The sequence below is a fragment of the Nyctereutes procyonoides genome, unplaced genomic scaffold (assembly GCF_905146905.1).
Source record: "Nyctereutes procyonoides isolate TBG_1078 unplaced genomic scaffold, NYPRO_anot_genome, whole genome shotgun sequence".
Classification (NCBI taxonomy): Eukaryota; Metazoa; Chordata; class Mammalia; order Carnivora; family Canidae; genus Nyctereutes; species Nyctereutes procyonoides.
This window is the reverse complement of record NW_026575049.1, coordinates 46,835,791-46,850,658: the sequence shown is the minus strand read 5'-3', so window position 1 is coordinate 46,850,658 and position 14,868 is coordinate 46,835,791. Positions and strand designations below refer to the sequence as shown.

General features: G+C 39.4%; 1 protein-coding gene across 5 annotated transcripts in view; it reads left to right on the top strand.

The window, feature by feature from the left end:
* The window catches only part of THADA (THADA armadillo repeat containing), a 327,892-nt gene that overhangs the window by 160,510 nt on the left and 152,514 nt on the right, over window positions 1-14,868 (top strand). The window lies entirely within an intron of this gene.

Here is a 14,868-nt window from a genome sequence, read left to right as displayed (position 1 = left end):
TACTGATTATAAACAAAGTGATGGCAAATTCCACCGGCTTACCCAGAATCTAAATATTAGCAAATGTCGCCAAAGCCATAGAAATCTACTGGTGAAATCATGATGATGAATGGAAGTGATCCAGATTGTTTAATTTTCCTTTGAAATGTTATATTTATTAGATCTTAGCACCCAAAAGTTAAACAGTATTGAGTTTCACACATAGCGCTTTATTTTTAATCTTAGGTTGAAGGTTATATCCTTGGCATGATTGAAGAATGACTCATAATTTGCACTGACTCTTCTTCTTCTTCTTCTTCTTCTTCTTCTTCTTCTTCTTCTTCTTCTTCTTTGATGGGCAAGGAGGGAAGCTTGGAAGTAAGATGATACAGAATTGAGGCTTAATTTATTAAAATCAAATGGAAATAAATAAGTGCCACTTAATTTTCTTGTTTCTTCTTACATTCATGTGTATATCTTCTGTAAAGATTCCTTGGAATGCTACTTTTACTTGAAATGCAATGTAAAATATCTCTTGGCCACTAAAATTAGCGGTGAGAATTAGTGATTTTTTTTTTCCAGTGAATGTATCAAACTGTGTCACAGCCCAAACCTTTAGTCACGTGTACTTGTTGGAGGATGTGGCCAGAATTCTTTATTGACATGCTCCTCATCTTAAAATACAATCACCGTGAAATTAATGTATTAAGCCATAGTCACGATCCAAGGAAGGACTTAAAGGTAATGTGATTCTCCTTATAATTAATGACCTAATTAAATGCTGGAGAGTTTCAGTCATATAGCAGTGTACCTTGCTTCTGAACAAAGATAATACCACCACTGAAATTGTATAGTTGTAACACTAGTATATTTTTAATTAGTAGTAGGGTGTGTTTGTGTGTGTGTGATCAGTTTTGTTTCATCTTTAAACTTTGCACAGTGGTCTCCATTGTGTATTCATTTGGACTATATTAAATAACTTGACTTCTGTTTTCTCAGTAATTGACATGATTCAAACTGGGATGAGTTGAAATTTGACTTTTCACTGTGGAATAAGCAAATTATTAAAATAACCAAAAATAAAAGATATTAGGAAGCAGGTTTAATCTACTCAAGATGGGGGAAAAAAATCTGTTTAACCTTAATAACCACATGGAAAAATCCTACTGCTAAATGCAGATGTGTTTATTAAAGCTGGCCCAACATATCTGATGTTGTTCAGTTGTATGGTTTGAGTTGTCAAGTGTATGTAAGTGTAATGAAATTGAATTTCTTTTAATATGTGTTACTGCTCTTCGATCCTGTGATGGTAAAAAGGTCTCATAGTTGAAGCACATTAGTTTTTGCAACTAGCCCACACAGTAGAGGCAGACAGATTTGATTTTGAATATCAGCTTGTTCATTCACTCCTGTTCTAAGCTTGAGCAAGTCACTTAATCTCTCTAAGCCTGTCCTAGAACAACATGTTGATTTGGAACATTGTTCCAGAAAAAAAAATTTTTTTCTTTTTTTATTCTTATATGATTAATTGTTAGAATTTCAGTGTTTATTGATTTGACTATTTAAGAGAGCATAAGGAAAAATTAATTCTGGTCATAAAAGTTCAAAGGAAATAGCTGGGCCTGTTTGATCTGAGGAAGGGAAGACTTGAGATGTTGTACAAGTGGAACTGGAAACAGAGAAGGAAAACCAGATGGGATGTGGATAGCTTAGTAACTTTTCTAAGGTATGTGAAAGGTTACTCTTTAAACCAACGTTATGGAGGTACAATTGGTGTAAAATAAAATGCATGTTCGTGTTTAATGTGTACTATTTGATAAATTTGTACACCCATAAAACCATCACCCTATAGTGATAGATAGTGAACTTATCTATCACCTACAAAAGTTTCCTTGTGCCTCTTTGTAACCATCTCTTGCCACTCTGCTCCCTTCACCTGGCAACAGCTGTCCTGTGTTCTATCACTGTAGATTAATTTGCATTTTATAATTTCCATTCATATAAATGGAATCCTACAGTATGCAATCTATTTTGCCTGGCTTTATCACTCAGCATATTAATTTTGAGAGTCATTCATGCTATTATGTGTGTCTGTTCTCTTTTATCACTAAATAGTATTTCATTGTTCAGATGTACCACAGTTTTTTTTTTACAGACTCACCTGTTGCTGGACATTTGTGCTATATCTTGTTTTTACTCTTACAAATGAGGGTACTAGGAATATTCATGTACAAGTCTTTGGATTGACATGTTTTCATTTCTTTAGCATAAACACCTAGGAGTGGAATGAGTAGGTTGTATGGATGGCATATGTTTAACTTTATATGTCAAATGTTTTCCAAAGTGATATATCATTTTATGTTCCCACCAGCAAAGGATGAGAGTTGCAGTTGTTCCATATCCCAGTCAACTCTTAATATGCTCAGTCTTTAATTTTAGTCTTTCTAGTGAGTGTGTAAGTAGTATTTCATTGTGGTTTTGATTTGAACTTATGTAATGACAAAGGATGTTGAGCATCTTTACCTGTGTTTATTTGCCATCCGTATATCTTCTTTGTTGACATGTCAGTTCAGAGTTTTGTTTTTTTTTTTCAATTCGGTTGTTTTCTTATTATTCAGAATATATTTTGGGCACAAGTCAGAAAGTTGTGCTTTTAGATGTAGATTCATTAATTTCCCTGGCATATAGAACCAGCAAAAAGAAATTAAGTTGCATCAGGAAAGAGTATAATTATACATCAGTACTTTTTGATTGTGACACTAATATGGGCATTGGGGCAACCAAAAGAGGATATAAAACTTTCCCTGAAGGTATTCAAAAATAGGGCTGGCAATGGTCTGTTTGGATGCTGTAGGCTTGCTGATGTATGACTCAATTTACCTAATTGCAGTCTTCATTTGAGGAAGGAGTCTTCCCTGGGTAGGTCTGTTGCTAACATCTCAATATTCCTTGCTTTTTGGTGCTCTTTTTTTTTTTTCAGGCCCCAAATATGCAGTTTCTTGGAATTTTTCAAAACTTTCCATGTACTTTATGGTTTTTTTAAATTCGCTCTCTCTGATTTTAGCTTGAAATGTTGCTACGAAACATAGGAGGGTCATTCAGGGGCATTAATTGGCCTTAGCAAAAACAAATTGCAATCTCTGGAGAGTAATCAAATACGAAGAAATGCTCAGATTTCTAAATTTCTCTCACAATGCAGTAGCACAAATCATTGTTTTAGCTGATAGTATTGGGAAGATTCTTTTAACTCTTTGTAGAGGCAAAATAATTAACTAGATTCTAGAGAAGAGGTTCTACATTGATTAAAGGAGTTGGGTGGTTTTAGCCTGCGGAAGGGAAGAGCAAGGGGGTGATTTAACGACAGGGTTCCAATACAGTTAATGAAGGGTTTTCCTGTGTGTCGAAAACACTGGTCATTTGTTCTCCAACTACAGAAAAGCTCAAATGAGAGAAAATTGGCTCCAAGTTTAGAAAGATTGAGTGTGGGTAGTGTTAGACAAAAAACTTTTATTATTGGCATCAATATTATTATGAGATTAAGCAATGGAACAAGTCAAGAGAGGTCATAAAGATACTTTAAAATAAGAAGATAGCTATCTGCCTAGGATGTTTAAGTGTCCATTGAATTGTAGGATTCGGTTATTGAAGAGGACCTTAGAGATCACTTATTCTAATCTCCTTTTACAGATGAGGCTATGAAGAGACATTATGTAATTTGCCTGTGGCCACATTGCTAGACTCTGAGGATGTCTTAAAAGTAGCCTCACTCCAGAGACACCACGGGGCCCATGTGAGAGTTTCTACTCACAGCAGCTTTTACTCCGTCATAATCGTCACTTAAAGCTGATTATTATGTGTATTATTTTTTTTCCAAGCCAACGAAGAGCCAGTGTACTGACCTGCATGTGTCTCTTCTTGTCATTAAAAATGTTAAGGATTTCTATTCTTGGACATTTTAAACTTGTCTCTAAATAAATGCTATACTTTAAATGACTGTAGATGGTTTGACCGGAGGCGTTCAGTATTAATCGGGGTCAGTAGAAGACACTGCCACAACCTTTGGGGAGCCTGTGCTAGTCTGATAGGGGGTTCTTTTTTTTTTTTTTAATTTTATTTATTTATGATAGTCACAGAGAGAGAGAGAGTGGCAGAGACATAGGCAGAGGGAGAAGCAGGCTCCATGCACCGGGAGCCCGATGTGGGACTCGATCCCTGGTCTCGCGCCCTGGGCCAAAGGCAGGCGCCAAACCGCTGCGCCACCCAGGGATCCCTGATAGGGGGTTCTTTGTTAACTTCTGGTTGATGGTTGTGTTACAAAGACTCATTTGCTGGATGACTTTGGGTCAGTTATTGTGTCCTGGTGACTAGTTTGCCTTCCTTAAAGATAATATACTATAAAGCTTTAGGTTTCATTTTGTAAAACACTATTTGGAGCAGTAGGAAACCTTTCTAGGCCACCAATTCATTATGTATAGGGTCTGCAAATATGATTTCTAACAAGTGGGATTAAGTGGAATAAATTGCTTACAGAGGATTACACCTCTATTACCATAACTGAAAGAAATGGCACAATGCAATTTATTTAATTGTGGTTACATTTTATTTGATAACTCATCATTCTATACATGTTCCCACTAGACCATCTAGAGCAAAAACCTACATATATTTATATAGTATTATACACTTATTTTAAAGGGTTTATATAAGTACTAAAAAATGTCATAATATATTCAAAAATATCTAGCATATTGCCTGAAATCTAGCAGACACATAGTGAATGATCCTACCTTCCTTTTTTTTTTTTCTTTTCTTGGGTTTTAGTCTTGGGTATTGGAGTCCTTCAAAAACCTAATAAATTCTTGTCAAAAGGGAAGTTCATAAAGCTGTTCGTATTTAAAAGTGTTTGTTTAAAAATTATCATAAGTGAAAAAAATTAAAAATAAAAATTATCATAAGTGTATGCTAAGCACTTACTTGATTCATAGGATATTTAGATTTTATAAGATTTTAGCATTTTTTTAGATATAGTCACCTGAAAAGTCAGGTTCTGTTGGTTCAAGAAAGATTTACTTGGCACCTGTGATTTGCTCACTCAGTCTTGGGCTAGATTGAGGATGCTTTGAATGCCAGAATGAGACATTTATATTTAATGTGGCAATAGAGAGCTGTCATGGGTCCCGAAACATTTGAAAGCTACAAACAAACACAACTTTTTCAACTGAACCAAAAACATTCCTTTCTAAATGTTCCCCTTACGTATATGTATTAGAATAAAAAGAAGGTAAATTCTCTCTATACCTTTGTGTAGTCCGTTGAGTTGACCACCCAGTCCTGTGTTTGTGAACTGGAAACCAGTCATGGTAAATATGGATCCACACTCTGTAAAGTTTAATGGAGTGACTTTCAACTGTATAAAACTGCTTTGAGAACTTGGCCTTTGAGCAGTGACCATCCTCTAAGGAGACCCTGCGTGTTCAGGACTATTTTCTCTGAGCCTCTGACTACCTGCAAGGAAAGAAGGAAGACATCCTGGAGCCAAGTATTATGTTCAATCCCTTTAGAGAGTCACTGGCTGCCTGAATGTGCTCATCGCTCAGCTTTTTGTAGAACCAGAGAAGAAACAGTATGAGGGCTTTTGCTTTTGAGAAGAATGTGCAGCTCTTTCCCTCAGTCTGCATGGGCTGCCGCTCTCAGCTCCTGCCCTGCACACAGCTTATCCCAGCTCCGGGAGCCCTGAGGGTAGATCCAGCTTTTCTAGCTGTCCATAAGGAGACCAGTAGACCAGTATGCAGCTTATTGATTGTCAGAAAACCCGCACGTGCACAGGGAGGGAAGATTATACCAAAATTTCAAACTGTATCTACTGATTATTTTCATTGTTTTGGAAAATTTTGTACTTTTGATGTTATATATCTGTATTTTTTTCCCTTCATAAATACTCCATTTTATTTTGGGTAAAGACTGAAATTAATTATTCCCTTTTAATCTCTAGTCTTCCAAAGTCTTTGCATTTCTGTTGCTATAAAGTATTTTTCATGTTTTTTCCCAGAGTCAGGAAAAAAATCATTGTGAAGGTACACCACGATTCATTGCTCCAGAGAAAAATCCCTTCTTTCCAACTGTCTAGACCATTTGGTTGGAATCTGGAAAATTCAGTTTCAAATTGAATTTATTGTTATCTAGGCAAAAAAAAAAGAAAGAAAGAAAGAAAGAAAGAAAGAAAGAAAGAAAGAAAGAAAGAAAGAAAGAAAGAAAGAGAAAGAATGGAATGAAATTTCAGATGAAGTATAATTTTCACACTTTGTTATATTTTAATCTCAACAAGTAACCAAGGATTCACATTCAGAAATCATGATCCTTTCATTTAAGACATGATTGTAATTCTAAATAATTAAAGAGGGATCCCTGGGTGGCGCAGTGGTTTGGCGCCTGCCTTTGGCCCAGGGCGCGATTCTGGAGACCCCGGATCGAATCCCACATCGGGCTCCCGGTGCATGGAGCCTGCTTCTCCCTCTGCCGATGTCTCTGCCTCTTTCTCTCTCTCTCTCTCTCTCTCTCTCTCTGTGTGTGTGTGTGTGTGACTATCATAAAATAAATAAAAATTTAAAAAAAATCCACGTTTTAAAAAATAATAATAATAAATAAATAAATAATTAAAGAGCAGTATTCAAAGAGCTTTTTGAAGTAAGTACCACCCTAGATACCTTATTCTGTCCCTGTTGGACAAAGCCCTCACTGTATTTCCTAATACCAAAAGAAATGGCATGGATGCAAGTAGCCATTGTCATTGCACTCATGCCTCCGTGCATTTGCCACATACGTGGCCTAATGCTGTGCCCAGCTCTTGCAGGAGCAGATGGAGGGGTGTCACTGCAATGGAGGCCGATTCCCAGCTCCTGGCAGCTGCCATGTTCACCACTTTGGGATTAGCAGCCTGTGACTGGTCAGTCTGCATAAAACTTTGGTAACTTGGAGGTGGAGGGCAGGTGATCTTAAGAGAATGTGCCTTCTATGGCTTAACTCTGTGGTTGGGCTGTCCCAGGTGGTTACATGCTGCTGTTTTCAGATGTTCTCTTGTGGTTTGTTATTGTCAGCATTTCTTCATAAAAACATTTTTTAAAAAAGGTTCTACTGTGTTGTTTGGAGTTAATTTGCAAAGAGCAGTTACTGCTGTGAGCTACCTAGTAGATAAACATTTAAACTTAGCATTCTGCCTGTAGATACATATATATACATATATATATTTGTCCAGGAAAGCTGGAAATGTTCCATTTCTAGCTTAGCTGCTGCCTACTGCTTTTATTTCCCTCTTACTACCCAAACCAAAAACTTTAGAAAATCAAACTTCAAAAAATCCTGAACCCATTATCCTTCCAAGAAATATATTTGAATAAAGAAATCCATGAGCTGTGCAGAGGGCAAGATTACAGTAAATGGTACTTTTAAGTGCTAGTGGTTTGAGTTTCAGGAAAAGGAACAAGGAGTTCGGGTGGTGTAGGGCTTTTGATGAACTGAAAATTGGTATAGGAAAGACAAGTAGAGAATCTGGCAACCTTGATGGGTACTGAACTCACCTGAGAATGTGGGAGAAGGGCTTCAGGAATGCGACATGGTATTACAAAAACATAATTAATAGTCACAGGACATGCTGATATGTCTGCTTCTTCAGATTCACTGGTGCAAACATATTTTTGTAGTGGTTTCTCTCTTTTGTGCATGCACACATACCCACACAAATGTACATGTTTCAGGAAGGCAAGATTTGAAACTAAGAACTATACACAATGAAAAGGAAAAAGAACTCTTTGGTGAAACAGCATTAGACACAGGATTAGAATGGAATACAATTTGGATCCTGGACCTGAAGAATAAAGGCAGTGGGCCTCACGTAAACTAGCCAGTTGCCCCCAAAGAAACTCAATCTTCCATCCGTCTTTTCCAGCTTCTTTGGTGGGGAGGGGGAAGGATAGCCTTTATAAGCCCTTGAAGCTTGTGTCATATAAGCAGGGCTCTGGGTCCTCAGCCAGTGGTTGAGATGGAGTTTGTACCCGTGGATAAAAAGCTTTTAAGTTTGAGAGGTATTCCACCTGTTGCTTCAATGATAGCTCCCACTTACTGATCACTAACTTGTAGGTGTTGTGTCTCATATGCTTTAACTCATTTAGGCTTCACAAGGGCACTATGAGGTTTTTTCTCTTGCCTATTTTATTGAAGATAAAAATTTAGGAGTTCACTGACCTGCCCAAGGTCATACACTAGTAAGCGGCAGGACCTGGATTTAAACTAAGGTCTTCTAGATTCCAGGACATGTTCTTGGCTCCTGTCCTATGTTTCTGCTCTCTTGCAAAAGACCTGATACCTGAGCAGAGTTCAGAAGAAGAGGGGTCCCCCAAGTATAGAGGGTGAAAGGACATTCATTCCAGTGAGAGCGAATTACATGGGCAGAGGTGCTAAGGATGAAACAATAGTTGGTTTGATGGAACATACGCAGTTGACCCTTGAACAACTCCAGGCTTAGGGCCACTGACCCTTCTATTGCATACAGTTGAAAATCTGCATGTAGCTTTTGGCTCCCCCAGAACTTAACTGATAGCCGACTGTTGACTGGAAGCTTTGTATTGATAATGAACAGTTGACTGACACATAGTTTTATATGTTATATGTATTGTATACTGTATCCTTAGAGTATACAATGCCTATTTCTTTCTGAAAAACTTTCAGTATCTCTAGGCTATATAGTTCGTCTGCGAGTTTTTCAAATTGTCACAAATATCCTCCCCCCAATTTTTTCCAATATATTTATTGAAAAAATCTGCATATTAGTGGGCCTGTGCAGTTCAGACCCATGTTATTCAAGGGTCAACTTGTTAGCAAGATTTTTCTTTTTAGAACAGTATCGCCTGAGGTCTCAGCGTCTGCCTTCTCACCCAGCCTGCAAAGATATCCTGCAAGGTAGGATTATCGCAACTTTTATCGAAAGTTGACCATTCCACAATGGCAGATGGCCCTGCTGCGTGAGAAACAGACCATGATGGCAGGGCATTCTTGAGTAAATCTGGTGAGGGACCTGGAAGTAAGTCACACATAGCTTCTTTAAACTCAGCCCAGCTCCCAAGATGTCAACCCCTTGGTCAGGTAGGGGCATCTAGAAAAGGTAGATGATCATCTTCATCAGCAGCAGAAGTGTGGGGGCTTCTGTTTTGTACAAGATGCAGCTTGGCCTCCAGAAAGTGAGGATAAGACTGGAGCTGGGTCTGGGAATGCAGAGGAACTGGAGGAGCATTAATTATGTCAGTAAGGGAGAGTAGAAGGAGATACTAGCTGGATTGTGAAGTCATTCTGAGACTTCTTGGAAGTCTGGCACTCTGATCCTCATGAAATGAGGAATTCACATGAGGTCACTGAACCTTACGAAGTCCTTTCAAAAATGCTTCCCTCGCATTGCCTAGAAGTGTTCTCTCAGCCATTCTGTCTTGCTGTGAGAATTTTTTTTTAATATTTTATTTATTTATTCATGAGAGACACAGAGAGAGAGGCAGAGACACAGAGGGAGAAGCAGGCTCACTGTGGGAAGCCCGATGTGGGACTCGATCCCAGGACCCCAGGACCTGAGCCAAAGGCAGATGCTCAACCGCTGAGCCACCCGGGTGCCCCTTGCTGTGAGGATTAAATGATGTAATACACGCAAAGATTTTAACACTAAGTCTGGACCTCTGTAGAAACTCAGGAAGTGGGCAGCCCTGGTGGTGCAGTGGTTTAGCACCACCTGCAGCCTGGGGTGTGATCCTGGAGACCTGGGATCGAGTCCCACGTTGGGCTCCCTGCGTGGAGCCTGCTTCTTCTCCCTCTGCCTGTGTCTCTGCCTCTCTCTGTGTGTGTCTCTCTTATGAATAAATAAATAAAATCTTAAAAAAAAAAGCTCAGGAAGTGTTAGCTATTGTCAGCATCATTTTTATTGTTGTGCTTCACATTCTACCAATTAGAGACTGGATGGTTCCATAAGCCAGTCACACTTCAGTGTGACTAGGGTGAACTTTTCCAAAGCTTTTCCAGGGCTAAAGATTTTGAGGCATCCGCATTGTCAAGGCTTAGAAAGACTGGATTTTGCAGGTGGACAGACCTTAACTGGAATGCAGGATCTGCCACTTGCTATTTTTAGGATCTCAAGTATGTTGGGAACACTTTCCTCATCTTAAGAGAGGGATGATGATAATGACCTTAAATGAAGATTCAGTGAAGTAAATGAAACAGCATGTCTAAAGTAGACAGCCAATCACAGTACACAGTAGGCATTTAGTAAAATTCAGTTCACTTCCTTCTGTCTGGATACACAGAGGGGCAGTTTGGGTTCATGTAGGGAAAGACACAGGCCAAACCCAAATGTTCTCTCCTTCAGCCACTGTTTCATCCCAGCTGGACCATATCTCCCAGACTATCCACCCTCTTGTCTGTGTATCTCCCCTTAGCTCTACTACAACGGCCTGTGTTTACTTCTTGTGGCCCTGAGAAGCACTGGCTGATTGGCCTGTCTTTCCCACTGCACTGTAGGATCCTGGGGCATGGGAGTGGCTTTGCTCTCTGATTTTCTGGTACCTATCCCAGTGTGTGCTTGTGCTAGGCACTCAGTAGATGTCTCAATGCCTCGTCTAGGAGATAAGGGTGAACAGAGACAGTTTGGGTGATGTCCAGCCACTTACCTGTGAAACCTTTCAGGAAAATTGGAGCAGATTCTAAGGGTAAATATAGAGAGGAAAACCTGGATAAAGCTCAGCCACCACTCTAGGAAACAAGGTGAACTGGGAGGAAGATCTCAGAAGAACTCTTGCCTGCTCAGGATACCATATTCTAAACTCTTCAGGCTTCACCAGGGTTTCTGAAGTCCAGAGGGATGTATTATCCTCATTTGAAGGTCCTTTATCTCCTCCAGAAAGCCACTCCAACTCTCCCTTCTGCTTGGCTTCTCTGTGCTGCTCACAGCCATGTGTATCTCCATGGGTACAACTGGTTTGTGATCATGGGGTTATCTGTCTGGCTCCCCCCTTGACTGGTGATTTCCTGTGAGTGAAGTCCTGTTCTCCATCTCCCTATCTCTAAAGCAGAGCACATACCTGGCAGTCACACTGCGTGTAAAAGAGCAATAGGAGATTCTTGCCCTGGGTCTGGGAAACACTGCCCCAAGGGTTTTGGGTGTGTGTCATGAACCTCTGAAATTATATGGGAAATTGCATGTATATGTTTGTAAATCTGTTTCTCTTTTGAGAGCACCCACAGTGTACATTAGATTCTGAAATGTTGTCATGATTCCACAAATATTAAAAACAAAAAACTCAACACACTCATTTAGAGATTTTCTACATAACTTGTAAAGCTTGTGTTTTTATTAGCTGGGAGATATTTTTATGCTCCCTCCATTTCCAGGTGTGAGCTACAGCTTGGAATAGCTCACAGGCTCCATCTCGGAGCCTTGGATAGTGGTTCTGGCATGGGTGCTACTGCTTGTATATCCTGAAGGGTCCACTTAGCTTCTCTGAGCTTCGTTTTATGTTTCATCTGTTAATTTAGGTTTATAATGCCCTCATGTCCTGCAGGAATGTTGCATGATAGAGAAATATGGGTGTGCAGCTGTTTTATAAACTGCCAAGGCTATATAATTGCAGGATGCAAGTATTATGATGACAGATGTGTCATTTTCATGTTACACAGTGCTGAGAACACAGGAGGTGCTCAGTAAATATGAGATTAAAATGAACGTGGAAATGGTTAATTGGAGTGAAAGGTCTAGAGGTTTGGGTGTCTGCATGTCCTGTACATTCTGTGGAAGGACTCAGTATTCAGGCCTAGAATATAGCTGGGGCTACCGAAGATGTGTTTTTCAATCAATAGTAAAAGGAGAAATGACCTTCCAGATCCCAAATCCATTTGCTTTGTTTTCCAGTAGAAACTGAGGATTAGAGAGACAGAAGCAGTTCCACTTCTTTTCAGAAGGGCTTGAGATGCCTCTTCCTCTCTTTTAATGGAGATCCACACACACACACACACACGCACGCACACACAGCCCAAACCAAAACAAAACTCACTACCTTCATATCATCATTTTGTCATCTTATCTTCTTAAAAATGGTCCAGCATTCTCACCACAGTCCTAATTCTCTCATTGAAGCCATTTAGAGGTGTACAAACTTAGAACATGCTGGTCCTGTACGGGGCACAGGTACATTGCACTACGGAAACTTTGTATCAACAAAGCATCTTTCCTCTTGGAATGTTCTTGTAGACATCAGATGAAAACACCGGGTATAGATTATTGCTACCACTGTCAGCTCAACTGAGACCCAGAGAGGTTACAGTGGCTTCTCCAGGTCATAAAACAGTGTCCAAAAGCAGGATGGAGACCCAGGTGTTCTGATTTTCCATCCTTTATAGACACTACACTCTCTAACCCCAAAAAGCATCTCTGCTTGGTTTTGGCACATTTACTGAATCAGACTAGGAGATTCTATCCAAAGGAAAGATAGATTTAAGCTTCCTTCAAATATATTCTGCTCAGGGCTAAAAAGACTATGTTTATATCCCCTCACACTCCAGGCCATATAGAACTGGAGAAAAGCTAAATCTCATCAGACCCCTCCCAGCCCCCCAGTACGTGACAAAACAGTAACCTGGAAATGTTTTTTGCTTAATGGGTATGGGTGTGTGTGTGTGTGTGTGTGTGTGTGTGTGTGTGTGTTGACTATAATCTATCCGTTTTTAATAATGTGCAATAGAGAGGAGTTTTATTTTATTTTTTTTAGAGGAGTTTTAAATTACATTCAATCGTTGTTTCATAATGAGTGATAATTAAATATTACTTTAAAAATAAGCTCTTTTTCTGTAATTGCATTACTTTTTTAGGGGAGATTTTGTTTTGCTCTTTAACCTGATTGTGTGCATTTGGAAAGTACCTTAGCACAGAGTATCCAAAAGCAGAAAATTCTGGCACTTTTCCCACTTTCTACTATTTCTCCTGTATGGATGCCAGATTCCTTTGGGAAATCATCATTTGCTAAAGGTCAGGAGCAAAAGGAGGGGCATTCTTTAGTGTACAGTTACTGCTAATTAGAAACTAAACATCTGTGACCATGTCAGAGTTATTTGTATTTGAAAAGAAACATTTATATACAAGAGCCCTGTTCGGTAACATAAAACACCCTCTACCACAAAGTGTGTGTGTTGGGGGGGTAGGGGACGGACAGATGGGGAAGCTCCCAACACATGACTGGGCTGAGTGAGGTCATTTGCTAATTAAATCTCAAAGCATTTTCAGAGTATTTTCTTTTCTCTGTCAAGTGAAGTTTGTCACTCCTCCTACCCCTCGCACCATGGGCCAAAGCAAACATTTTACCAATTTAATTTGCCAATTAAAGATTAAATATTTAATCATTTTAAAGGAAAGATACATAGAAAATGGGTGGTTTGGCAAAACCTACTCAAAGACCATTGGGAAATCTCTAGTGACTTACTGTAACATCAGCCCTCAGTGTCTTCTCACAGTGTGCTGTAAGGTGAGCTCCTCTCAATCCATAAAGTGTGTGCTGAGCTGATAGGGGGGAAATGACACAATGTTTTACTTACCCTGTGCCTCTTCCTCCTCTCTCTCTCCCCGCTCCCCATGATGAAGTTCTGTTTGGGGTATTCCATTTGTATAGAAATTGTATCTGTTCTTTCATTGTCCTATTAAGATAAATGTCAGTGATGCCTCTGGGATATTAGAAACGTTTCAGTCATAGGGCTTCATCCTTCCACATGCGAAGCCTACATGGCCTGGATCTTACCAATAATTCCTTTTGGAATACTATTTAATTTTGAAAACAAAGCAAGAGACCATCTCTTTCCTTCACAGAGTCTGCTGTCTTCTGATCTTCCCCATCCTTATCTTGGCATCCAAGATATTTCTGTAAGTTGAGTTGCTTTTTGAATTGGATAAAAGATCATGGTGTCTTAATATATTGGGCCTTCCTCTCAAATTATACTATCTGTGTGAAGGCTCTGAAGTGCACAGTTTCAGCAAAATGGTTGTGGACTCTCAGGTTCTGAGTGTTTACAAAGTCAAGAGGCCCTTAGATGACCTGCCTTTCCAATGACCTATGTAGAATCTCAAAGTACCACTTGTCTGTGACTTTCACTGATTTAAGAACTGGCTTTTATTCCAGTTCTTTGGGTGTGAGTCAGCCTAGAGGGAAGGATTCAGTGACTTGAGGGTCTAGCTCTTACTCTTGACAATAAGTTTAAGATCATGTAGTCTGCCATTTGTGGCACTACCCAGTCTGGCCAGGCCCACTTCTCAGCCTGAAGTTCCACTGTTATTTCTGAAGCCTCTACTTCAGTCAGATGCATCTACTTATACCTTGAGCATTTTTACCTTTACTCTATACCACTGTTTCAAGTTAAAAGAACTTCCTGGTTTCAGCCTTCTTAAAATCATGCTTGCTTTCCTGGATTCTATCCCTCTCGATACCACAACCTACGGTCTTATCCTCATGTAGCCAAAATATGACAATCACTTGCTTATTATTTTTCCAGGACTATCTTGTGCTTTTGCTCATCTTCTCAAATGTACTGCTCATCTTGCCAACCAGAGTGTAGGCTTCTCAAAGACCACAATGACTGTTTTATTTCTCATGGCACTTATCATTTGTTCATTTTGAGCACCCAGTGAACAGTTGTTTGATTGTTGAGGAGGAAGCTCTTTTTGCTACTACCTGTTATTCAATCATTCCCAAAGCCAATCTACATTTATCCCTGTGATAAAATCATAGATATTAATGAGACTTATATGAAAAGGAAAATCTCCTGTAGAGCTAACACTAACACACATTGACAGTCCTTGGAATAAGAACGAACTCCTATCTC